This window comes from Columba livia, chromosome 19 (assembly GCF_036013475.1).
Source record: "Columba livia isolate bColLiv1 breed racing homer chromosome 19, bColLiv1.pat.W.v2, whole genome shotgun sequence".
Classification (NCBI taxonomy): Eukaryota; Metazoa; Chordata; class Aves; order Columbiformes; family Columbidae; genus Columba; species Columba livia.
Window position 1 is genome coordinate 7,292,928 of NC_088620.1, and position 25,638 is coordinate 7,318,565.

At 44.2% G+C, this 25,638-nt stretch overlaps 1 long non-coding RNA gene across 2 annotated transcripts in view; it reads left to right on the forward strand.

The window, feature by feature from the left end:
- Positions 1-24,682, forward strand: part of LOC110358621 (uncharacterized) — a 56,631-nt gene extending 31,949 nt beyond the window's left edge. Inside the window, exons 2-3 of one of the 2 annotated variants that reach the window (XR_010467210.1) lie at positions 2,889-3,470; positions 5,278-24,682. This is a non-coding gene — a long non-coding RNA (uncharacterized LOC110358621). The remainder of the gene's footprint in view (positions 1-2,888; positions 3,471-5,277) is intronic. The other variant, XR_010467209.1, reaches the window with a different exon arrangement.
- Positions 24,683-25,638: the final 956 nt, after the last annotated feature.

Here is a 25,638-nt window from a genome sequence, read left to right on the forward strand (position 1 = left end):
AAAACTGCTGCTCCCCAGCTCACACAAATGAACAGAAGCTCAAAGGGACTTCACATGCATCGTGGATGCCACCATCACACACTCTGAAAAAGTTTCATTTGAAGATACAGGAGGAGGATGATGTGTTCATGGACACGCAAAGGATGCACATCCCACATGCACGCACTCCAAGGCTTTCAGCTGCTTGTGACCACCCTGGCCAACACAGAGAAGGCTCTTTTGGGGATACTGGTCACTAACAACCATCTCTGCACCCCTAACAACGGCAGAGAGCCCTTGGCCATGCTGCAAAGCACTTTCTTTCTCCAAGTCCCACTTTCAGTCTGCACGCGTGAGACGTTAGCATGAGGCTTTAGCACTGTCTGTCTGTCCTTGCAGATGAGTCACTCGCTTCCACATAGCACCCTCCAAAGAAGTCCAACACCCATGCACACAACGCTGTGCATTTCCTCCTGCATGCACCCCTCCACTTCCTTAGGAGAACAGAAAAGCAGAAAAAGAAAATTAAAGGGAAAAAAAGAAAGGGAAAAGGAAAAGGATAAAGGAAAAAGAAATAGAGAAAAAGGAAAAGAAGAAGAAAAAGAAGAAGAAGAAGAAAGAGAAAAAGAAAAAAGAAAGGAAAAGAAAAAGGTAAATAAAAAGGAAAAGAAAGGAAAAGAAAAAAGAAAAAAAAAGGAAAAGGAAAAGAAAAAGAAAAAGGAAAAGAAAAAGGAAAAGAAAAGAAAAGGGAAAAATAAAAAGGAAAAAGAAAAGAAAAAGGAAAAGGAAAAGAAAAAAGGAAAAGGATAAAAAGAAAAAGAAAAAAGGCAAAACCAAACAACAACAACAAAACCCACACAACAAACAAAACAACACAAACAACAAACAAACAAAAACACACACAACATAGCTTTTGCACTGAAATTGGGCCAGGACATCCCATCTCTCCCCAGGGTTATCGCCAGCTTTGTAGTTATTGCCCAGCTCCTGGCAAATTTACTGCAGGAATGTGCCCCTTCACAGCCCCCTACTCTTGCCTCAACTGTGCTATAGCTGCTGTGAGCCAGGAAAAAATGGTGGTTTACAGGTCAAATTTGCAGTTTTACACCTGATCCTGAGAAACTTGATGCCTGTGTATCTGCCATCAAACTCAGGCTTCTGGTAAACCTACAGGCACGCAGGGATGCAAGCGGTGGTGAAGAGGCTTTCTTGCACAGAAAATCGCGTACTCTGCAGCATCCAAAGCGCCAACCTGGGCCAATTTGCTCCTTGTATTATTGCCACAGGAGGATTGTTGCCATGTGTTCACTCACCCAAATCTCCCTGCAGCACTTTTAATCTAATCTTCTCTCTAACTGCAAGGTGAGGGTCATTTATAGCTATTCTTCATAAAAACAATATTTCAACCCAAATAATAATAATGCAGAGGAGGGAAGAAAAAAAAATAACCTGAGAACTTGTTGGAGAGGAGAGAATACACATGAATTAAGCTCAGCAGCTTGTCTCCCTCTACCGGCCCCCAGACAAGCAGACCAGAGTCAAACTCTTTTCTAAGGGGAATAATACAGCACCAAACAGCTGCCATTCCATCCTTTTTTTTTGGTACTTTCTGTCTAGTCATGCACACACCTCTGAGAGAAGCAGGGACAATCTGCAGAGGCTTTTAAAGAAAGCGTCTCTTGTTCACAAAGAACTGATGATTGCATGTGCAGCCCAGGAAGCAGCACCAGAATCCACCTAGCTCTTTTTTCCTTCTCTTTTTTTCCCAAGGTAAGGTTGTTCCCTGCTGCATATTTCCTAGTGATCCTCCTGATGTAATTTTCAAAGTCCCAGCTGTAGATTTCCCTCCGAGCTGATTAATCTGTAGCTGAACCCACAGCTTTCCCACACACCTGCTTCAGTTCAGCCCTCAGCATCGCTGCCCTGTTCCCCTCCAAAACCCCAGCACAGGCACCAGGATCCCTGGAATAGATATTTAGGCAGAGTAGGCTCTGCTGAGCTTTCATGTGGGTTTTTTGGGGGGATGAGGAGGAAGAAAGGAGAGGCATTTCAATTTTCTGATTTCAGGATGGAGCCCTAGAAGCGTAGCCACCACCTCTCTCTCTTATATCTCATTCCCAAATGAATTCTCTGCCTTGTACCTTCAACATGCTTGCGTGGGGTGAGGGAAGAGTTGGAATTTATTAACTACGAATTTGCATAAGAGTAGTTTAAAACTCTAGGCTTGCCACAGTCTGCATCAGGGTCTGAGACAATCTGCTATTATTATCCCTGTCCTTGTGATTTTTTGAGAAACTGAGGTTGCATTATGCTGCTAATAATTATTCCTACAGAGCAACCATGGGTTTGAGGTTCTTTGGTCCTGGCTGAACTGCCTAGATCTTAAACATTTTCTAAGTCTCTGTGATGGTTTCTTTCTGCTTGATAATCTGCCTCTTGAAATGTGGAAGAATGAGCATCTATAATGAAATGAAATCTGTAAGAATGTTCCCTGAGTCCTGTGATCATCTGTATTGCAAACAATTAAGGTCTTTCAGTGGCTTGGCACTCCAGAAATTACTCTTCTTTTTTTTTTTTTTTTGGTTGAAATGTTAAAGGAAATCAATGCTGTTAAGAAAAAGACATCATAATTTGCAGGGGGAAGGGCAAACATGGTCATTTTTAGCCATCATGAAAACAAAAATTGCTATCCCCAGCTTAAGTATTATTGTGATGAAGTTGTTTTTCCAATCAGAGCCCCATTTGTGCTGGATACTTTACAAGTATACTGGTTTACCCGCAGATAAGATCTCATTGACATTTATACTAATATGCCTGGAGGGGAAGCAGTATAGAGTCCTTATATTATCTTTTTAACTCTGAAGAAAATAGCTGAGAAATTTGCCATTTATGTTGCTTTTGGTTTTCAGATACTGTCCCGTTCATGCACTATCCAAAAGGAACAGAAATTGCCCTGCAAAGTTTTCAGCCGTTGAATGAAAAAGCAACCACCTCTGGAAAGAAACATGGGACTAAAAAGACTCAAAAATGACAGCTGTATTATACGACGATATAGCACAGAGCGGAGGAAAGAAAAGAATGCGCCCATCTGAAATGGCAAAGGGGAGACTAGGGAGAAGAGAGTAAATACACAGAATGGAAAATAGCAGGAGCAACAGCTAATTCCTCAAAAAGCAGGTGGAAGAGAATGAATGACCATGTGTGGACAGACAGTGCATGTTACGTTTTATATAAGAAATTTTCAGCTTGGATCAGAGAAGCTGGGACACCCATAGGCTTTTTGCTGAGAGATCTGAGAGAGCCAACAGAGGGAAGTGAGCCAACTACAAGGGCTTATTTTAGACTTCCACCTCCAGCAGGCAAAGCCTGGGGGGCTTCGAATTAAAAACAGAATGGAAATCAGTGTTTTCTTCCAAAACAGGTCAGCCAGACCCCGTCAACACCACAAGGTGGGGTTAGTCCAGCGTCGATCCGCTGCCGACAAACGCCAGGTAGTGAATAATAATTGCAGGCCCACTTCCTGCAGCAATTTCTCCACGGGGGTTTCTTATTGACCCAGTGCAGTTTAGTTTGTGAGATGTGATGAAATCGTAGCCGGAGGGTTTATGGCAGTGGCTGCAGGCTGTTAAAGCTGGGATGCCATCCTCAACTTGTGCTGCAGGCTCTTTCCTTATTCATGACATGGCAACCAGAAGATGAGGTGTCAGGCGTAACGCTAACGTTTCTTGGCACCCATTGGTTTGTATTGCTCACAAAACTTTGCCTTATTTAGGAGACGATTTGTGTATTTATAATTAATATGGATTAGATATTATTATCTATGCAATATGGCAGGCAAGCAGTTTAGAGAGGCTAACAGCTGTTCAATAATGCAAATGATGCATACATAAATTACAGTTTAGTAATGGGATATTATTACCAACACACACAAAAGTTCAGAACCCAGGGGTGGCAAATATAAATAACCATAGCATGGAAACTTTCCCGAGCTTTCCCTAGACATGCAGCTGGGGTGCAGGGAATGGACCCAGGCTCTGGTTCCTCCTGTATTCTCCAACTGGTCTCACTGTTTGCAGCAGTTATGAATGAATGGAAAAAACAGCACAGCTGGCCTCAAAACAGCCATCTAAGCTTTCTGGGCTTGTTCCCAGCCAAAAAAAACTCCCAACGCTTTTGTTGGCACCTGGAGTTTTTGAAGAAAGGAGTCAGATTTGACAAACATTTAGTTGGGAAGGTTGATCTGTTCTAAAATAATCCGCATGGAAGGATGTGACTGTGTGGCCTGTTCTCCAATTTTTAGCTCAGTGGAAGATATGTTGTATCCCCAATGGATCTGGGGATCTGCAAAAGGTTTGGTTTTATTTAGGCATGTAGGTCCTGTAAAACATCACAGGGACCTATAGAGGACTGCAAGTGCGTATGAGGATGTGGGTTTTGTTTGTCGGCCCCTCTGTTCCTTGCCTGTAAGATGCCATCATGAATCTGTCTCGTGTACTTAAGTAAAACATCCAGGGTCTGGGCTCTCCCTGTTATTATGTGACCCACTAGCACCTGAGCAGTAGATGGTTTTCAATATAGAAGAAAATTAGTAAGTCTACTTTTTCACTCAATAAATATTCACACAAACAATAAACAAAACTGAAGCAGTACTCACCTAACGCTTCCTTATCTCCATCAGCACATGAGGATTTCAGATCCCTCCAAAACAAAGGAGCTAGAGGAAACAATGAACAAAATGAAGAGCTATTTTTTAATGAGCATTTATCATATTTGAGAAGGGTTTTTTTTCATTCTTTGTACAGTGTCTTACACAGCAGCATCCCGATCTGATACAGGGAGTCCTAGCTGTGACTGTGATGACATGATGGCACTGCCACCATGCGTGTCAAATCCTGGGAGGACAGAGTGAGCTCAGGAGTCTCACAGCGCGCAGTCCATTCAGACGGGCAATAGAAGGGCTGCTCCACCATCCTGGAGCGAGCCAGAAGGTCATGGCTGAACAGCCGCCCTCCAGCTCTGCCAGTTCGCAGAGCTCCCAGCTTTGTGGAGCTCACTAAAAGCCAACTGAGAAGTCTGGTTTTCTAACAGATTCGGTGCATTAAATGCATTTACAGCGCAGTCTGGGTGAGGTTCCTTCACCTCTCAGCCACGAGCTGTGAGTGACGTTGCTGCACAGCCTCAGAGCGTCTCTGAATGTAACCATGTTGTGCTGTTTCATGAAAGTCGTGGGAATTAAAGACAAATAATATCTCAGACATTCACACTGAGGAAAAACTCTCATCTCTGCTTGTTTTTCAGCTCTTGGCTCCTCTGGGCACACCTCCTCCCTGTATTCTCTTCCAGGTATGGTGATATTTAGCTACCTTTACTAATAGTAAACACTCATTTTTTTTCTCAAGCAGATATGGGGTTGTCCAGCCACCCTGCATGCCGGTAAGCAAAGGGAAGGCTGACCTGTGTCAATTGGCTTAATGTCTTCATTGCTTCTCCCCATTGGCACTGGCCCGAGTGACCCGTGTGTCCCCAAGGGACAGGAGAGAGGTCCTAGAGGACAGGCAGTGCCTTCAGTGCTGGAAGTTGGACATAGACCGGCAAGAGCAGAGGAGCATTCAATAAATTTAGATTCCCCCTGAAAGACTTGAGAAGGCTCACAGAACCATATGCCAGTGGAATGGAAAATATAAATATCTCATAATGAGATAGGCACTTGAGTCTCAGGAAGATTAAGAAAGAAATGCAGAGAAAAGAACGGATGGCAGTGGGGCAGATGGGGAAAAGGAAGTATTTCTTGGGTATTTCTGCCATAAGGACAAAAAGATCCCATGGGTGACAAATTAAACATGTTATTATTCCTGAGCAAGATGCTATTGTCTTTGTTTGCTAAGGCTCCCAGTTCTCTTCCCACATTTTCCAATCACTGGCCTACATGGGGAGCAATTATGGCTGGGCTGAGCTTTGTGAGTAAAGGATCCTTGGGTGGCTTCATGCCCACTGGGCAGGGAATTTGGGTAGACTTGACTGAAAAGAGACAGATGGCCTTGCAGTCCTATGGAGCCAAGACCAGGGATGAATTAGAGACCCCCAAATGCAGCGACAGAGCCGAGTTTATGGAGATGAGCATGAAGCATGGGAAGAGACGTCAGGCACATCACTTAGAGCATCAACTTAGAGCATCACTGGATGGAGTTTTCATGTCATGGTGAAAAAGGCAGCGCACTAATGGGTCAGAGCACAGGATTCTGCCTTTACTCAAAGAAAATGTTTGATACTAGCTAAAGATAGTGATGTGTTTTTTAGTTACATGACAGCTGGTACCCAGCTGGTGTCAGAGACCTGCCGTGTGCTGCCTCCCTGCTCCCAGGTCTCTTCCTGGTAGCAAATTCATCTCCCCAAGCTCCCTGAGGAAACTCCACAGAAACAAAGATTAAGGAAACATTTAGCCAGCCAGGCAGGAGCACTGTCCCAGTGAGAAGTCCATCTTAACCAGCAGGGGTTCAAAACTAATTTGTCCATTTGATTTCCAAGAAGTTGATGCCTTCAGTGCAGTAAATGAGACTTGTAAATGGAGGTCACAGCAGGGCCTGTTGTTTGCTTTTGCTCCTGTCAGGAGGCAAGCATAAGGACTTTCACATGCCACTCTGCATTTTGAACCAGTAATGGCAGCCTGGGAGCCTTTAAGCAGGTCCTAATTAGCACTGAATGATTTCAGGGTGCTCTGCACTAGGTTGAGCAGCCTTTGCGGAGCTGGGAGGCAGTCTCCTTCGTTGCTTGAATGACAAAAATGTTCATTGGGACTTGGTTTTGAAACAGCTCAATGAAAGTGGTTATGACATGGCCCACAGGCCTTGAATTGACAGCTGATGCAACAAAGAGAAGAGGTGAAACAGCAACCAATTAATGTTTCTTCTTGTGCCATCTCCAAAAGATGAACTCCAGAGAGCTGCAGGTTTGGATTTCAGCTGCTTACCTGAATTTTCCTCAGTTCTTTGATTCTGCAAAGATGGGACTGGTTCATATTAAAAAATGTGCCAAGTCATAAATTCCTAGTACTTCTTAACCCCTCTGTGTTTATTTGATAGTTTATGAACTGTTGCTGAATTATTATGATTAGCTTAAGTCTCAGTGGCTTATGCTTTTAACTTGGCATGCCTCCAGTTGTGTCAAGTGTGTGTGGGTCAAAAGGATGTGATCTGTATGTCTTTTATTCACAGAACTATAATTCTGCATGAGTTCTATTCCAGTAGGGGGAAAAAAAATCCTAAGAAAGTCAGAAGAGGAGACATATTGTTCTGTAAGAATTAATAAATCGTAGTTTCAATGCATTTGTGTCACTGTTTCACCCCCAACATTTTCCCCTTAGAAACACCTTGCTGGAGGCATTTATGATCTTAATCACCCACTCTGCATTACCTCTGGCATTCCTCCACCCACACCAGCTCTTTACTGTGAGCCAGATGCTTTCCCCATCAGCTGGAATGTGTTATGTTGGAGCTATAGCTGCCATGACTGGCTGGCCCATGCATGCATGGCAACCAAAGGCTTCCCCACTACAGTCCACTGCAGTGGATCATCTTCTCACTCAGAGGATCACATCCCTCATGGTCCATGCTATGTTTAACCTTTATGTTAGCGCAGTGGAGATGCAGGCTTTTGGGTAGCAAATGAAAGCACACTGGAGATAGCTTTGCTTTTCTTTATCATCTTCACATGCCTTCTAGGTGCAGCCACTGCATCCCAGGGAATATGTGAAACACCATCTGAAGATATTTGGGTAAACTCATGAGTCATCCTTCATCAGCCTGGGTTCAAAACCGCTCTAGAGCAGTGGCCATGGACAAGTGCCTGCTTTGATTTCTTTGTACAGAGGAGCACAGCTGTGCTGGTTTTATTGGCCTCTTTGCAGATTGTACACTCTGTGTGTGCCTGTAGGTCACTTAAAGCCGTGGGACCCAGATTTACCTGTTTCCCAGTGCTACTCTACTCCTGACTCAGCACCAGTACAAGCTCCATGCCCAACTGGAGAACCTCTGTTACAGCAAATATACCATTGTCTGGGCAAGTTCAGAGAGGGTGCACTGACTTTCAAGTGTGGAAAGAAACTGGAATTCTGCATTCTTTACTGATCACTTCAGTGTTATTAAACAACAACAAAAAACAGCAAAAAAGTGTGTTCTGTTTGGAAAGTTAATGCAGAAGGGCAAAGGGCTTTATCTACAAATGAAAGGTATGCAGGAATGAAGGAGGAGAGGAAAAACCCAAAAACTTACAGCTTAGGGAAAAAAGGGCAGTTAAGAAGGGATTTAATTGATAATGGTTTAGATAATGTCAAGTGAAGTTTCTATTCTCAGCTCTAGTGCAGATGATGAGGCAAAAGGACTAAATGTAGAAATTAAAGAAATACCCATTCAAAGCTAAACTGAGAAACCTTTTGTCACACAGAGAATCATAAGCTTGTGAGAAGTCCCAGCAGGAGAGGTTCTCAAGGCAAAATAACACTGGGGGCATTCAGGAAATAATTAGCTGGCTTCCTGGAGGGAGCAAGTAGATGTGTGTGAGGAGGGGGAGGACTGGAATGAGATAAGATCCTAATAGAAAGAATGGATGAGGAATGAGGGGCCTTTAACTCATTCCACGCAGGGAGAAAAAAGTGAGAGAGTAAGTAAAGGAAGAAGAAGATCTGTTATGCTCAATTTAATGAGCTCCTCTGGAGTGGCAGTCTAGATCAGATGCATGAAATGAGGCTCTTGGCTCAGTTGGAGATAAACCTTTCCCGACTCACAGTATCATCCCGGCGGGTGGCCGCTTGTTGCAGAACAAAGTGACCCATGGGCTGCTCCTGATCTCTGCAGATGGTGCACGTATGATGGGGAATGTTTGCTCTTCCCAGTTCATAGTTATGTCATTCAAATGTCCCCAGCTGAAGCCCCTGGTATGGCTTTGCAACAGTTGCTAGTTTGGACCCACGATGCTCTTGTGTTGATCCCCATTTTGATCAGAGACAGACACATTTGTCAACAGTATTATTACTACCATTATCAGTGCTGTTGTGAATCAAAGCGTTTCTGTAGGAATGGCCCTTCCAGCTCTCATAGGAGGAACTACCCATCCCATCTACCCTGTTTCCCCCAAAATTAGACCTACCCCAAAAATAAGACCTACCCAAAAAATAAGCCCTAGCATGGTTCTTCAGGATTTTTGAGGATGCTCAAAATATAAGCCCTACTCCAAAAGTAAGCCCTAGTTACACTTCATTTAAGGAAAAGTCAATTTAAATAGTGTCCAGGAAGCTATACATGTAAAAAAGTAAGCATCTTTTGGAGCAAAAATTGTATAAGACCCTGTCTTATTTTCGGGGAAAGGGACTACCTCAGACACCACATGCTTATGCAGAGAATTGCCCTTTTAACATACCCGTCTCAGTTGACTATCACTGGAAGTCAGATAACCATCATACTCTTAATCCCTGACTTTTGGGCGGCTAAAACTGTGAGAGGAAAATCCCCCACCAAAAGCAAAAACTCCAGTTTTTACAGTAGGGCTCTGGGTTATTTCCCTTGGGATTTCTTTGAGCACTTTGATATCATTAGCCTTTTGCAAGTATCTTCTGATAATTCTTGTGCAGGAAGTTTCTGCCACAATTGCTCTAATCTCTGTAGTTTCTCATTTTTTACTATAGAAGTGAAAAATGATTATGCTTTTAAAATTAATTTCCATTCTAGCAGCTCATGACAGCCCCTTTGTCTGTGTTACTTGGGACAAAGTAAAAAAATTAAGAAAGGGATTTCATGAGTTTTATCCTCACTGTTAACACACAAAACCCAAAAGCTAAGGAAAAAACTGAGCACAGTCAAAAGGTGCAAGAGCCACAGAAAGACGTATTAAAAATGTTTCTTCTGTACCAAACACGTTCTCTGATGTCGTCCCTTCACAGCCATACCCAAACCAAAGGATGTTCTTTTTAAGACAATATGTGGAAGGTTTCTGGGCTCTAACCCTGAAATTCCTGCATATCCTCCAAGCAGGTCACAAGTATCTTACCCCACCTGCCTATCAACCCTTAACTGGAACACTCACCTTTAAGGAAAAGAGTTCACCCTTTGGGCCTACTCAACAAGTGTTTTTTCAGCAGTAACTGCTAACGAGGACACCAATTAGCACTAACTGTACTCCTATATAAGCAGGTGTCCACCATGAATCAAAGTGCCACTGTCTCAGGATCTGACCTAACCATTTAGCTCAGGCCACTGAACAGCTGCCAGAGGCTAATCAATGGGACTCGTTACCAGCCTCTGCTGAATCTGGACCACTGGCTGTGACATCTGGGTGCAGTCCTGTCCCCACTGCAGTCCTCCCCCCTGTCATTAGCTGTCCCTCCTTCCACAGCCTCGCTCCAGTCTCTGTCTGAAGGAGGCGATCTGTGCCAGTCTCTGTCCTTGCTTTGGTGCGATGTCCTGTTAATGACATATCCTGATAAAAGTGGTTTGTAGGCTGCAAGCAACAGCTTGCCTGGAGTGTTTCAGAGCTGACAGCTACTATCTAATGGATGTCCATATCTATGGATCAAGCCACTGAGAAGAGGCTGGGAGAGACTTGCCTGTATGTAAGCAGTCTAAGACAATGGAATAGGATGTTAGTAATGAGCAGAGCTCAGACACCACTGCTAGAAACCTGCCCCTAGTCTGTCTCTCAACAGCAAATGGTTCAGCTGAACATACACGCCATCCTCTTGGGTATTTTCTGGCAGAGTCTAAACCACCATCTGAAATCAAGTCCAAGTTCAGGCCTGTCTCTAGCCAAAGGAGTTCCCTACACTTCATGGGTGTGAAAATCCAGAGCAGATTTCACAAAAAGCAATCCTTTCTCCCCCAGATAGCCATGTATCTCTGCTGGAGGGCTTTCCCCAGAATTCCCCCAGAGCAGGGGCCATCCCACATCATCCCAGCAGGAAACCACTGCACCTGGAAAGAGAACCAGTTCCCTCTCTGGCTGCTCTTCTGCAGCCTGTTTCCATTCCTTTCCATCACAGCCTGTCAGTGCAAACATCAAAGACACAGTCTAGTACTGGTCACAGCTCAGAAAAGGTCACTGAAGCCTAAATCACACTCCCAGGCCATCCCTAGGGAGATGAAGGCGAATGGGGCACAGTGACTGCAGGCTACAGAAAGACAGGAGGAAAGCTGGCATCTTCCCTCAAGACCCCTGACAAGGGGTAAATAAGTGAGGAGATACAAAGACTGGAGATTAGGATTTGGTCTTATTGATGGAGAAGAAATTGTGGGAGGTCTGGAAGGGGACAACAGAGGGTGTACAAACCCTTTAATCTGGCAGATAGCGTCTGTCGGGGATACATGTTCCAGCCTGCTCCATGACACTGTAGATCATGTTAGCCTTTGTGCTGGTTTAATTGGAGCTTTGCAGTTGCCCTTGGTCACTGCTAATTGCCTTAATTGAAATGGCGTGCGTCTGCGCAAGTGGGAATACATGCCTGTGTGGGTTTAAGAGGAAAATACATCTTCAGTGTTCCCAGCTATTGTCCGATGAGTCTGGGCTGAATTATGTGATTGCATCAGCTGCCTACTGTGCTTTAGAAAAGCTGGTTGGATTTATTGCGAGCTTATAAAACCCCAGATTTAGACTGCATTGGTTGCACTTGGTGACTTGAGGGAAGAGGAGAATAGAAGAAGAATGGAGCAGTTGTCTGGTTTTGTAGTGCTGCTGGTGTGGGATGTCTACCTGCACTCCTTCTCCCTGCCCTCAGCATGTCGTCTCCAGCTGACTGAGCTCTGTACAAGCAGCAAACTGAATTAGACCAGGAGCCCCCATTCTGTGCATTCGTTTCCTCCAGTCTGTAAGCAATGGGACAGGGTGGTAGTGGGAGCCTTAGAAATATCACAAGACACATTTGAGTGGGGGAGGAGACAGAAACTCCTCTGCCTTCCCTACCTCTGAGCACACATGTTCTCATCAAGAAATTTAACTCAGTGAACCTCTGCACCCAAACTGTAATTGAAAAATACGATAACAGCCCTTAGCATGTTGACAGGTGTCTCTTCGCTCCAGCAAGTGCTTTTTACCATAACCAATTGTCTATAATGGCATGAATCTCCCCCAAAAGCAGAGCCCATCACTCGACCACCTTGCTGAAGGCTCTCATTTCTAAGCAGTCATACGAAAGCTGTGACTTGAGTTGAAGAAGTCCCATACTTTGCAGTGAGAAGCCCAAGCAAAGGGCAGGACTCAAGGAACACCTCTGTACATGGCATTCTCATACTGGCAACTGTCTGCCTGGGATCCTCCAAGGTCTTTTGTTCTCCCTCATTTCACAGGGAGATGAGGTGCTGAACTCAGGTGCATGGACTCTGCTTGTGCCAGTGACCTGGGCTGCTGTAATACCAGGACTAAATCCTTTAGTTATATCTGGGCCTAAGACTCTCCATCATTGCAAGAGCCTGGAAGCTTGCACAGATTTTGGCATAAGGAAGCTTTGGCAGCAGGCTAAGATGCATCACTTTGAGTTAATTTATAAGAACTTGGACAGGGAGAGAGTTCATTTAATTGAAAGATGTAATTATCAGGTGTTGAAGGCAAAGGGGCTCATTAATTTCTGAGACATGCTGTTGACTGAGCTGTCCTCATTTTCATTTTTCACTCAATATCAAGGCTGAATCTGTGTGTTGGGGAGGCTGGAAGACACCAGATCACTAGTAGTCTTCTGTTTGTTTTATTTTCCGCAGGGTAGAGATTTTTCTTTAGCCCAAGAGTAACCACAGAGTGTGAGGTCCTGCCCTGCATTGCATGACAACAAGAGCTCCCATTGGGATTTTGGCATAATTTCCTTAGGGCCTGGACCCAGAGGACTCACAAACCTTCTGGTAAAAGCGTAGACTGGGCTAAGGTGGAAGGTGATGGATCACACAGGTCATACCCAGTGACAGAAAGGAAGCTACGAACTCCCTGAACACATCTCTTCTCCTTCTTCAGCTTTAAGCTTTATATACAGCCCTGAAACGGAGAAGACCATGGTGCTTAGAGGATACAAGGCCTCCTAAAGGAGGGAATCCCACCATGGACCAGTGAGAGGCTGTGGCTGCAGGCTGTGTCATTTTTGCCAAAAAAAAGCCCAAATCACAAACCTCTCCACCTGGATTCTTACACCCATCCTGCTATTGCTCCCTCCTCACCTCCACCCCTGACAGAAACTGAAACTACCCTGATGTCACCCTCCTCACATTGGTATTCCCTCCAGCTTGCCAGTCTGCGCTTAGATTTATGATTTATTTAGAATTGGATTACACCGAGGCTCAGGGCCAGCACTCCCTAATCCGTCACCGTCCCCGCCACAGCCGTACACAAACATTTGTTTTAGCTGCGTCAGCATCTCTGGCTCCTGAAGAAGGACGCCCATTGTTAATTGCTATGGCAACCACAAGTCAGGTTTGAGCTTTTTTTTCCTTTGTTTTTAATACTCCTTTCCCTACCGAAAAGCACTGGCATTGTCAAGTGATAGATATTTATAACTTAATATAACAGTGGCATGTCTAAGTTATGCTGTTGAAATGCATCACAGCCCAAGTTGTTCTGTTATTTGTTTTTGTGCTGAATAGCAGCAAGCGCTTTAAGTTATTGTCCTCGCACACCCATAAAAAGGGAAAATAAGGGATGTATAATTGTTGCTCGTATTTATAGCAATTGGATGCAGAATGCCAGGGTGCAAGGAAGTCTGCTTTCAGCAATGTCACCCAAGATGATACCGAGGACCTTGTTCCCTTCAAATACGCTGATCATGAATGTCTATTTGAATTTGGGAAATGAAGGTTTTGGGCTTGGATGAACCAACTGATTATACCAGGGATATTTTTGGCCCCAGCTGGCTAAAGTTTGATGAGCTGAGATGAGCACGCTCAAAAAATGAGGAACCAACACAAAAAATAATGAGTAAGCCCTTTGAAATTATTGAGCACAAGTGCAAACCAGGAAACAATCCATCTTTAATGCACTATGACACACATGCAAAAAGTTTGAGCTCAGACATCTATTCTTCTCCAGAAGCCCCTCAGGGGGACGTGATGCTCAGACACGATGCTCCCCAACTCAGCTGCTCTTGGGTGAGGGACCTGACGCTACTTCCCTGTAGCTGCTGGGTGGGCTGGGGGCTGCATAAGAAATGGCTCGTGGAGCTGGGGTGGAATGAGGTAGCAGGAAATAGGGCATTTTCTTAAACAGCTTTAAAACCCATCAGTGATTTGATTTGCTTTCTGAGAATGGTTTAGCTCAACAAACAATTGCAAGCTACACAGTCGCAAGGTAAAATGAAAAGCCCATGGGCATTAATTATATATATAGATATTAAAAAAGAAGCTACTGCTTAATTATTGTTTGCAAATCTCGGTATTTAAATTGACTTATTTGCAAATGTCTGTTTAGAAATTGACTTTGTAATTATAAAGTCGGTGCAGGCATATCACAGGCCCTGGAGGGGTCTCTAACGAGGAATGATAATGTACCAGGCAAAGTGAACTATCCTGAGCTGCATTTTAATAACTAAGAGGTGCTCGGAAGGGGGAGCGGAAGGTCCACGAGAAATCCCAAAGCCAACAAAAGAAGAAGCAAGAGGCAGAGGATAGAGCGAGCTGGCTTCACAAGGCAAAGGGCTAATGTGTTTGAGAAGGGGTTTTGGGGGAAATGTCATCTCTTCCTGAAGCCCCGCAAGAGGAGTCAGTTGGCAGCGACCTTGGTTTCAGCTCTTGCATGTGAATGAGACAGTCTGCTGGCAGCAAAGTGCAGGCTGCTGCAGAGCTGGAGCTCCCCACCGGAGGAAAAGATGCCATCCAGCATGTACCCAGCCACCCCTCTTTACAATGAGGGTGGTAAAATACTGGCCCAGGTTGGCCAGAGAGTGGTGGATGAACCATCCCTGGAGACATCCCTGGCCAGGCTGGACGGGGCTCTGAGCAACCTGAGCTGGTGAAGATGTCCCTGCTCATGGCAGGGGTGGCACTGGGGGAGCTGGGAAGGTCCCTTCAGCCCAAACTATTCTGTGATTCTGTGATTCTCAGCAAGCACTCCCTGCAGCAGCCAGTACAGACTCATGTTGTCTGCCCATAAACCCCTTGATGGACACATTTGTGTGTAGTACTGAGGGCAGCTGACACTGCCCTTTCTCCAATATATTAGTAAGTAAGGTAGTTCCCAAAACTAACACACTTTTGCTGGACTTGAAGCCATGTTAACCACACTCCGTGGTTGAGGATCACCTACAAGAGGGTGTGGAGAGTGTCTCCATGTGCCTGTGGCTGCGTTCTGTCAAGTGAAGGAGGTGTCCTCTTATGGGATACAAGTTTTTCTGGGTGAAGAGAGGCATATTTTACCAGGCCACAAATCCTTGTCAGTCCCACAGCATGTGCAATAACTCTTAGGATTTAACTTCAGCACATGTCCAAGAGATAAGTATATCAATGGTGAAACAAGACTTCTATCACCTTTTGCTCTCCATCATCTTTGACAACAGTACTGCTCATTCTCCAGATCTAGTGGTCTAGGGCATTTCTCTTTTACGGACCATCACTATTAGCTTTAAAACCAGCCACTGCCCCATGATTTCTTGCATAGTTCATTAACCAAGAGGGAACAAAGCTTGGCTGCTAAGCGGCACATTAGCAAGATCAACAGCTGGCAGGATGCAAAAATAATAACAAAAAAAAAAAATCATAAGCAAAAGCTCCAGCTTTTTTACTTGTCTGCTATGCATAGTCATGTTATCCCTTATTTGTGAGCATTCAGATGGCACCAGTATATTCATGAAAATGTGGCAGCTTAAGACAAGGTCTGAAAGTTAAATAGGAACCAGCATCCTACTGGAGCAGAATAACATTGCTCTTTTGAGTGAAATTATGAGTGAAAGTGTGGTCCTTGTGAAATCAAAGGCAAACACCCAAACAGCTTTTTTTTTTTTTTACATCATTGTGAAGGCAAAGGAACTATGCAAATTAAAAACCAGCTGCTTCCCTGACCAACACATACTGTGTCAGTATAAAAGCACAACTCTGATGGACTCCACACCCTCCTGATCTGTCTCTCTACATGCAACACGTTGCTTAGTGTTTGCTGTCTGTTCCGCTGTGCATCTTGTGCCTGTTAAATACAGAACAAATTCTGCTTGGAGCAGCTGTATATGCCTTGTTTGAGAGAGATAAGAAACCCCACCCATTGAAACCATTGGCATATAAGACCCAAATTCCTTTTTGTCTGCTTGAGCAGGCTAGAAATAAGATATCTCCCATCTGGATGCCAGGTAGCTGTACTAGGACAGAGCTGTAAACATAAGATCGCCACTGAGAGATCTGTTCATAGGTTCATGGACTTCGACATTTTATTCAGCGTGTGTGATAGAACTAGCCTGGTCAATGACATTTAGATTTTCTAGTTGTCCTGCTCACCCATCCAATGCATTTGGTTTTTAGTTACATAAGTGAAGCATTAAAAAAAAACAAAACAAAGCAAAGCAAAACCCAAACCCAGCTTGTGTTGAATTAGAAAGGAAAAAAAATACAGCCCTACAAGCATCTTGATTAGATTTGAAATGGAAGTGTAAGCTACTGGTCTCATTAGTCTAAAAAAATGTGCATTGCATCTTAGTGTCACTGTGTCTAACAGAGAAATGACCTGTTGTCCCTGCACAACTGCAACCTCTCCTCCGTTGGCCTTTGCACTGTGAGGTGTGTTCAGGTTCACGCTGTAGGATCAGGGCAGGATCCTGTGATCCTGCACAACTCACACGTTCCTCCCCAGGTGGGTTCTGCTCAGAGCTCTATAGCATCCCGTTTATATATTTTTTCCCACAATCCTTTAATTCAAGGGTTGTGCTAGGACAACAATTGTTCAAACAAGAAGCATATTACATCTCATAGTCATGCATTAATTAAAACCATGCAAAAATCTCACAAAGTTTGTCACTGAGTCAGAGCAAATGGGACCTAGAGATAATTAATGACTCTCAATGACAGTTCTTGAAAAATTGGTTTCTGGCAGCAATCAGCATATGCTGGATAGGTTTCTATTTTATAAGCCTGTTCTGTTCTTAAAGACACAAGAAATAGCAAAAGCAGGCTGTTCTTTTCAATATTAATTAGACCATTATTTATCTGGAAAATAAAATTTTTTGGTTTAGATACTTACATGTCAGCTGCTGAGCATTCCACCCTAAGTCACTTAATAGCCCATTAAGAAATTGTTGTGATGACTAATTATTTATTACAAATCCAGAATCTGTTTACTAGATATCATTAGTTTTGTTAATTAATAAGATTACCTCTTAGATCCCAAACTCGTTATGCCTATTCTGGCATTGTCTTGAAATACAACGTGTAAAATATGATGCGCCGTGCATTCTCCTATTAGAGTGTTTTAAGTTCCGTATAAGAACTATGACTGCTTGGTGCTTCACTGTGAACATATCATTAAGCCTGATGACAACTAACAGCTAGTAATAACAAACACTAATAGGGGGCTTCGTTTTACCTTCAGGATCAATGGAGCTGTAGACACACAGTGCCTTTGCATTTACCTGTGCTACTGGTCAAAATAAAGGGTGACAAGTGGTGGCACAGCGTGGCTAGCCTGAGTTAGCCAACCAGTGAGCTGAAGGCAACCTAGATCTTAGCTCAGGTGATTTACTGGAGTCCAAGTCCACCAGTGGAACTGAATTAAGGTTAAACCAGGGGCCTGATGGTCCCCTTTATCCTCTGATTAAAAGAAGAATTTATTCACAAGTCCAGAACCCAATCCTTGTCCCTCCACACAACCATTTCTCACCCATTCAAAGGCTCTTAAAACTTTCACACGTAGGATGGGTGCTACAGAGCCCTGCCCAAATGCCTCCGCTCCACCAGAGCATCCTTCTGCAACACTGAGATGACCAAGTTCTCTGGCTGAAGAAGCTGTATCACGTTCATCAACTTCAGTGGGCTGACCTTGAGGAGAGCACCTTGGACTCTCTCTGTGTGGAAACAGCACCACTTCTAATGAAAATCCATACTGAGAGGGTATGCAAAGATCAGACTCGATTAATTCTTTCCAGAGGTGCCTCCTCAATGTCAACATTGATCTGCTTCCTAGGCGTATGGTTTTCTCTCCACTGACAACCATATGCCAGTCAGAGCTCTGCTGTATTGTAAATTTTAACAGATATGGAGATAGGATCATTAAAATACCCTGAGAATACAGAGCAAGTAATTGTTTTGCTGCTTTTGCTAGGAAAAATCTCACAGTAGCACCGAAGAAATAAATCCTATAGGTCAATCTTATGGCAAAGAAGTTAGTCCTACAATGAAATTGGATGAAATGCCTGAGGATAGGGATCAGTATGTGAGTGTCTTGTCTATGCTAAAAAGTTGCTGCTTTATAAAGCAGGCTTGTAGGACAACTGCAGAAATACACATGCATTTTATTTCTAACCGCACTCATGGGAAAATAAAGCCAGCCTAGTCTCTGTAAGCGGCCAGTCACAGAGTGCTTGCATTTCTGATTGCCCTCGGATGGGTTTTTTTCCATTAGAAATAGCTTAGCGATAAATCATTTTATCTTACCAGAAGGAGGAAAGCTCAACAACCATCTGTCTTCCTACATATGCAACAGGACCTTTTGGATTCAGACTGTATTTCTACAAGTCTGAAGTTGTATAGATGCTGGCTTTGGATTCAGACCCATAACACAACAGAGACGTGCAGCAGCCATTCAAATGGGCTTCTGATAGACTTCACCTAAATTTGGAGGCATCAATTTAACCCCATCTCCCGTCAGCTATTAATTGTCTAATTGAGTTCAGGTGCAACCAATCTTTGCTAATGGGCAGGCCATCTTTTCATTATAAACACAGACTTGGGAAGATTGTGCTCTAAGGAGGTCTAGTTAGCACTTCCAAGTAGTGATGATCTGTTTTAACGGTGACTATTATTATTCATAATATCCACTAGGCAAGACCATGCCATTTTGATGTCCTTTTTGAGGCCAGCTTCACTATTACTCAGAGATCTACCTTTTTTTTTGTTGTTGTTCACCTTCTATCATTATTGGTTTAAATTCAAGTAAATTTAAACTACAAAATGAAGAAAAAAAATAGAAACACCCTCATTTAAAAAAAAAAAAAAAGTAAAGAGGAAAGAGAAAAATTCTTTGAACTTTGAAACTGAAGCTTTTTCAGCCTTGCAAATAATCACTACATGACAAAGACAGCACATGCACTGAAGATATATCGAGGGCCCTGCTGTCTGAAAGGTCACAAGCATACATGAAAGATCTCCTTGCCAGGGTAAGTGGTGCCCAAGAAAAATGCACTGAGAATTGCCCACTTTTCAAAGAAGTTGCAAACAAATGAGTACAGCCTTTTGAGTGGGCGGCGCGATTACAACTGGATGCCTTCCTTAAAATGCCTCTAAAGGCAACAGGAAGAAGTCAAATTAAACCATCAATTCAGCAGCATTTTTCTACTCATCACGCTGGCATTTCTAGAGAAAGAAAGGTTGCAAACAATCCAGAAAGAGATGTCTGTGCAGAGTTCTGAGTCCTTTCCATGTGCTAGCCTATTCCATTCACTTTTTGTGTCTCACCTGCACCATGCATTTCCCAGCAATGCGTTAAACAACATGTGCACGTTGCTGAACCTCCTGCTCCGATGTTAACTGCTTTGACTTCCACAAACACACCAGCCAAGAACACATCACAAAAGTACCTAACCTCATCTTGAGAGCGGGAGAGGGAGAATTATGAGAACAAGCTTAAAGGAAAAGAAGGAGAGGGAGACAGAGAGATTTTATTGCTCAAGGGGAAAAAAAGAGATTATAATTGAACTGCAGAAAATTCTCTACATCGCGGGTAATGGTGCCTGGGTTACCTCTCTTTATCTGTGCAATAGAGATTAGCAAACGGGGTCATAAAGGGAAATTAAAGTCAAATAAATTCTGGGCCAGCACTTGGTAAGTACTGATTTCCTACCATTTAGAAAAAGGAACATCGCGGGAAATGAAGTGGCACAGCATAAGGCAGCAGCAGTGGAGAGAGCCACGCTGCCATCAACAGCGAACCGAGTGGGGACGGATCACTCCCTTGTCACAGACCATCTTTGGGGACAGATTGCCCCCTTGTCACAGACCGTCTTTGGGGACAGATTGCTCCCTTGTCACAGACTGCCTTTGGGGAGGATTGCGGGAAGTTTCCTCCAGAAATAAAGGGCTGTTCAGTGGGGATTCTGGCAGATTGAAGCCCCAAGCACTTCAGAAATTGAGGTCTAAGGCAAGGTCAACACCAGAAGCAACACTGGAGACATAAGATATTGTCTCCCCACTGTTTCTTTTTCGTTACTCCTGTCCTGCAGGTTCCCATTTTCCCCAGAAAGATGGATGAATGTAAAGCATGTACATGTGGTGACCACTTCCATGAGCAACTGGAGACTTAACCATGAGAGACACTGAGCCTCGGACCTCTCATTGAAGCAGATGAAATGCTCACACACAACCACATTTCCCACTCGTTTGTGGTGGTAATTGCCAAGACACAGCAAGGGGAGGGAGACACTCCAGGTGCACCTGGCAGAGATCTCCAGTCTTTATTTGACAGACCCTTTGGGACCCCAAGTCCTGTTCCTGACTCGGTGGTTCACCTTTGCAGTGGGGTGTGTTGGATGTCTGCAGCCAGCGCTGTCAGAAATGACAAGAGGATTTGGAGTCTATTATTCTAAGATTTCCCAATCTGAGACCCTTCAAGAGCTTGATTCTCCAAAAATGCTGGGAAAAAAAAACAAAAACAAAACAAAAATAAACCCACAAACCCAGCCCCAAACAAACATTATTACAAATAACTTGGGATCTGTTGAAAGCTCTTTCCCACTCTTTTCAGAAGTGACTGTTGCTTGTGATGCATGTTTTTCCTTGGCTTTCTTAAGTAATTTTTACTGACCTTCACAAAAATATTGCAGCACTGCTGGCCAGTAAAATATACAGGGAAGTTTCTGAAGGAAGGATGATGTCTATATTGAGGTTTCTTTCTGCTTTTCTTGGACTGCCAAATTAAATCAGCATTCACCTTCCTCCCCCTTGCCTGGACGAGCAGTACATGGTGAAGAAGAAAAAGATTCAGCTGTCAGAAGCTGTCAACTGGTGAAAGAGCTGGACAGCCCACTCCAACCTATCCGCTGCCCATTATTTTGACGGTGAACTGGACCTTCCATCTCCCTAGTAAGTCCTGTGCCTGGCAGTGTTGTGGGCAGGTGAGCACAAAACTGGCTCAGCAGCTGAGGCACATTAAGCTTTGCAGCAAACAGCGTCAGCCTTATTCCTCAGAAACTGGGCAGTAGTCTATGCCGGGGTTATTAGGCTGTGTTTGCAGTGCAAAGAGCCTAGTTAGGTTCAAGTAGGGCAAGGAAATTGGTCTTGCAAGAGAGAATGGGAACAACTGGAGGAGTAAAGCTGGGGGTGCAGGTAGCAAAGATGGACAGAGATTGGAGACAGAAATAATCCCATATGTGCTCTTCTCCACTCACCCCTTTCAAGCAAATGTGTTCCCAACCATTCATTCCTTCACTCCCTCCCTCTTCCCCCTCTTCTCTCTTGACTTATTTGATGCTGTTTGAAATCAAGCACTTGGTTTACCCTTCTCAAGCAGAGCTGATCTCTCCCAGCATGACTCTGACTGCAGCAGGAGGCACAGCGGGATGCTGGATATGGAAACCTGGCATTAGTATCACTTTCAGATGACAGCAGATCAGAGAGCTGGTCCTGGGAGCGAATTAATATAGGGCTAGGATTCACTCGGAGGGTTTGCTGGCTGTCATACTCCTCTCGAGATGTGAGAGGGAATTAATGTGAGGGGCTGGGATTCACTCTGAGTGCTGTGATATCTGCCTGTCCTCCCCAGGGGATGGGTTTGCTCCAGAGCCTGCACGTACCCCAGGGAGCAGATGAGAAGGTCCCGTAGTTCCTGATGACCTCCTGAGCTATCGGTTAACTGTCTGAACCAAAATCCACCAGCGTGGATAACCAAGGGTTAGTTTAACCTCAAATAAACAACCACTTGGCACAGAGTTTTCTTGCTCCAGTGTGATCCCAAGGGATTCACACTCTGGACTGATACAAACAGGAATGTCATGGAAAAGTGTAGCAATGCCCTGATCTCCAGTCAGCCAGGGGACAAGGTACCCTCAGAGCCACTGGAACCCATCTTTAAATGCCCTTAGACAAATGGAGGACTTGAACCCAAGGGGCTCCCTAATCACTGACTCTCTGTACAGGCATGGACAGGACATGTTTCTCTAATGAAGGAGAACAAAACCCCACATGTGAGTGACAAAAACTGGCTTTGTGTGCAAGAGCTGCTGGTTATCCAATAGCAGGGCCTTTCCCATAAACCCTCATGCCTGAATAAAACAACATCAGATGTTCTTAAATGATTTATCTCAGCCTTTAAATCATAGAAGGCCAACCTATAGCTTTTTGCCTACATGTGGTCTGCCAGGAGAGGTTATAGACCTCCATCCTCTCCCATTCCAATGTGGCTGACAAGGATTTTGACAGCAATATGGAGATTTTCTGGTGGTCACCATCAGTCTATTTTTGTTTTATGTGGTCCGCAACGCACCTCCTCTCTCATGGTGAACTTGTTCGCCCAACAGCAGTGCACACGTACAAGGTCTTGTGTACAGGTGTGTTTGTAACAAGCACGAACATAGAAAAGGGCCGCAGACAAGACGGAGTGTCATTGCAATAGAAAGTGACCCTCATTTTGGGGAGGTTAATGGTTATTTAGAACAATGCATCCCTGAGCCAGTGTCTGTGCTGGGCAGGAGGCAAAGGGAGGATTTGCTCCCTCTTTTTGAAGGGAAAGAGAGGTTTGGAGCCTGGAGCATAAACACAGCTGAGGATTCTGAAAACAGACAATATCCTTCAAATGCAGCCTAGGGAGGCGATCGAATCATTGTATACCCCTGATTTCTTGAGAAGAGAAAACAAAATAAAAAAAAACAGAAGAGGAAGGAAAATAAAGACAGAACAATGGAAAACTAAGCACTGGAGGAGACAGCTTCAAGTAATTACATTGTGGAAGCATCCCACTGGGAAGCAGCATATGCTGGAGGAGCCCTCGCTGGGGACACAGGATCCGCGGGCAGGAGGGTGCCCAGGAAAACCGGCAGCTTCAAAGCGACACACGCCAGGCCAAGTTCAGAGCAGCTCCAGCTCTGGTGAGCTCAGCCTAATGATGCCAAGGGATGAAAATATCCTTGTGCTTAAAACAAAAAATCCCTTCCTTCCATTGCCAATAGCACCTGGTAACAAGCAGCAGGCAAGGGGCTAATATTATAACAGATATTTGGGTTACGGGCTGTCATTTAGTATGGGTGAGATAGGGGTACGTCACTCAGTGCCCCTGCTAAGAGCTGTGAGGCTGCTCAGCTCTGCAAAGATATGCGGGGAGCTGAGAAATGACATTTAATTGTATAACTGAGATCAGAGGTTTGGTCCCCGTTCATACAGCACTGAGCACAGGGGGCTCCACAGCTTGCTTTCTAGCGATCAACATCACTGTATTTAAGTTGTAACTTTCCAACAAAATAGAAGAAAAGTTAGGAGTCGATGCCTTGTAAAACAGTTGAAAACAGTTGCGTCAGAAACACTGTATTGCTGGGGCTGTGCTGGCAGCGCACCCGGTTTGGAAAGCAAAGCTGAATCACGCCAGTGTTCTGGTTGTGCTTGGTTTTTTGTTGCTGTTTGGAAAAGCCTGACAAATGCTTCTGTGGCTTTGTTTCTAAGAGCCCTGTACATTATATGTTTACATTTTTAATTTTTAAAATATTATAAATGTTTGTGTTTTTTAAATGGGAACATCTTGGTCTTGCTCTGTAAAGATAAGTATGTTTTTAGAGGAAAAATAAATTCCAGCTTCTGTCCTGAAAATGTTCCACTTATATTTATTTCACTTCAATTTGGTGGGGGGAGATGGTGTACAGGATGCAACCATATGTAGTGTTGCTTTAGAGTCCATGTTATGCTGAGATTTGGGACTATCACTGTAAAGCCAACCTGGACCTGCCCGTGATGGGTAAGATTTCACTGCTTCAGAGCTGCCTTCGGCCCAAGAAATTCCCCCTTTCACCTCCCCGTGAAGAGGCTGCCACAGGACATTGATGTGCCTGTAAATCCGTAGTCTGATGGTTTTCAATCTGGAGTTTGTGAATCCTTGGAGGCCCTCTGTTATTTTGCTAACAGATCCATGAGTGGTAACTACAGAGAGGAAGTCTGTTGTGGCAGAACTCACATCTGCTACACAGGGTCTACGCCTCCCTTGGGGAGAAATTTAGAGGGCTTGCAAACTGCAAACTGCTCAGAGAAATACTCCATTACCAGCAAAAAATACCCCCCACAAGTACATTCTTGATACACAGGGCAGCTCGTTAGGTTTGGACATTTTGTAAAGTTCTATGATAAGGACAAGATCTTATCATGCATCTTTTCCCAGCCTCTATCCCTCTCTGCCTCCTCCCAACCTGACACATCCTCCCTGCCCACAAAATGAGGAAAATGTCATTCACACAGAATGCTCTTCAGCGATTCTGCTATTGATCCCCACCAGTTTCATTTCAATATTGACCAGCTTCATGATGGTAATTGAAGAGAGATGCAAGTGATGGAAGAGTGAAGAGAGCAGCGCTGAGCAGATCTTCCAGCCCAGATGGTAGGAAGCCCCTCACTGTGCTTCATCCCCATCCCATTTGGTATATCAAAAGGGAAAAAAAGAAAAATACTTTTCTTTCCTTTTTGTTTTGTTTTGTTTTATGAAAAGAACACTGCAGTTTTCAATATTCCAGTTTGCATGAATGGTCCAAGCCAATCAGTGTATTTGACTGTATCGAACAGTCTTTCCCTGAGAGAGAATAAAGCAAAACAATGACAGGCGGGAGGGAACAAGACGGGATGAACATGCCATTGATGATAAAATACCTGAACAGCTGAGCTTAATACCTTGAGGGATTTTGTCCATTTTTTAAATATAAATCTCTCCCCTAGACACCCTACTGGTGTGAGTAATCTGGAAAGCGTGAGAGACAAAAGGTTAAAAGTTAAACTCCCCAGCTCAAACAGCAACAGGCTAGAGGAAGCAAAGGTTGCACCAAGACATCCAGGAGGAATAAGCCTCCCTGAAAAGCCACCATCATTAAGCTCTCTGTCAAACAGGGATTGCTGCCGCACAATCGCTACTTGTGCCCATCCAGACTCTCAGCATCGACTTATTCCCCTCTCTCAGTTTTAACACCCCAGCCCACAGTGGACACATCGCTTTATATCCCTAATGCTGCTTCTCTCTAGCTGCTTGGTGATGGAATTTAATATCACCATCTAATAGAGACTGAGAGGTACAGGTCCTGTGGTGCTCCAGGCACAGGACCGAGTTGTGAGCAACCAGCAACCATAACAGAGCAGAACATCTGCACACTAATGCAGACCGTGGCATGGGGGTCACTGGGTGAATCAGGTTTCTCATGCTTGCCTCTGTTGTGCAATTAAGCTCATAAACAATGGAGAACATCCATATAGAAAAAAAAAATGTGAAAGAGGGAAAACAGAAATCAAAGAAAACCTAATTATCATGTCGGGGACAGCAGTGACATGCTTTACA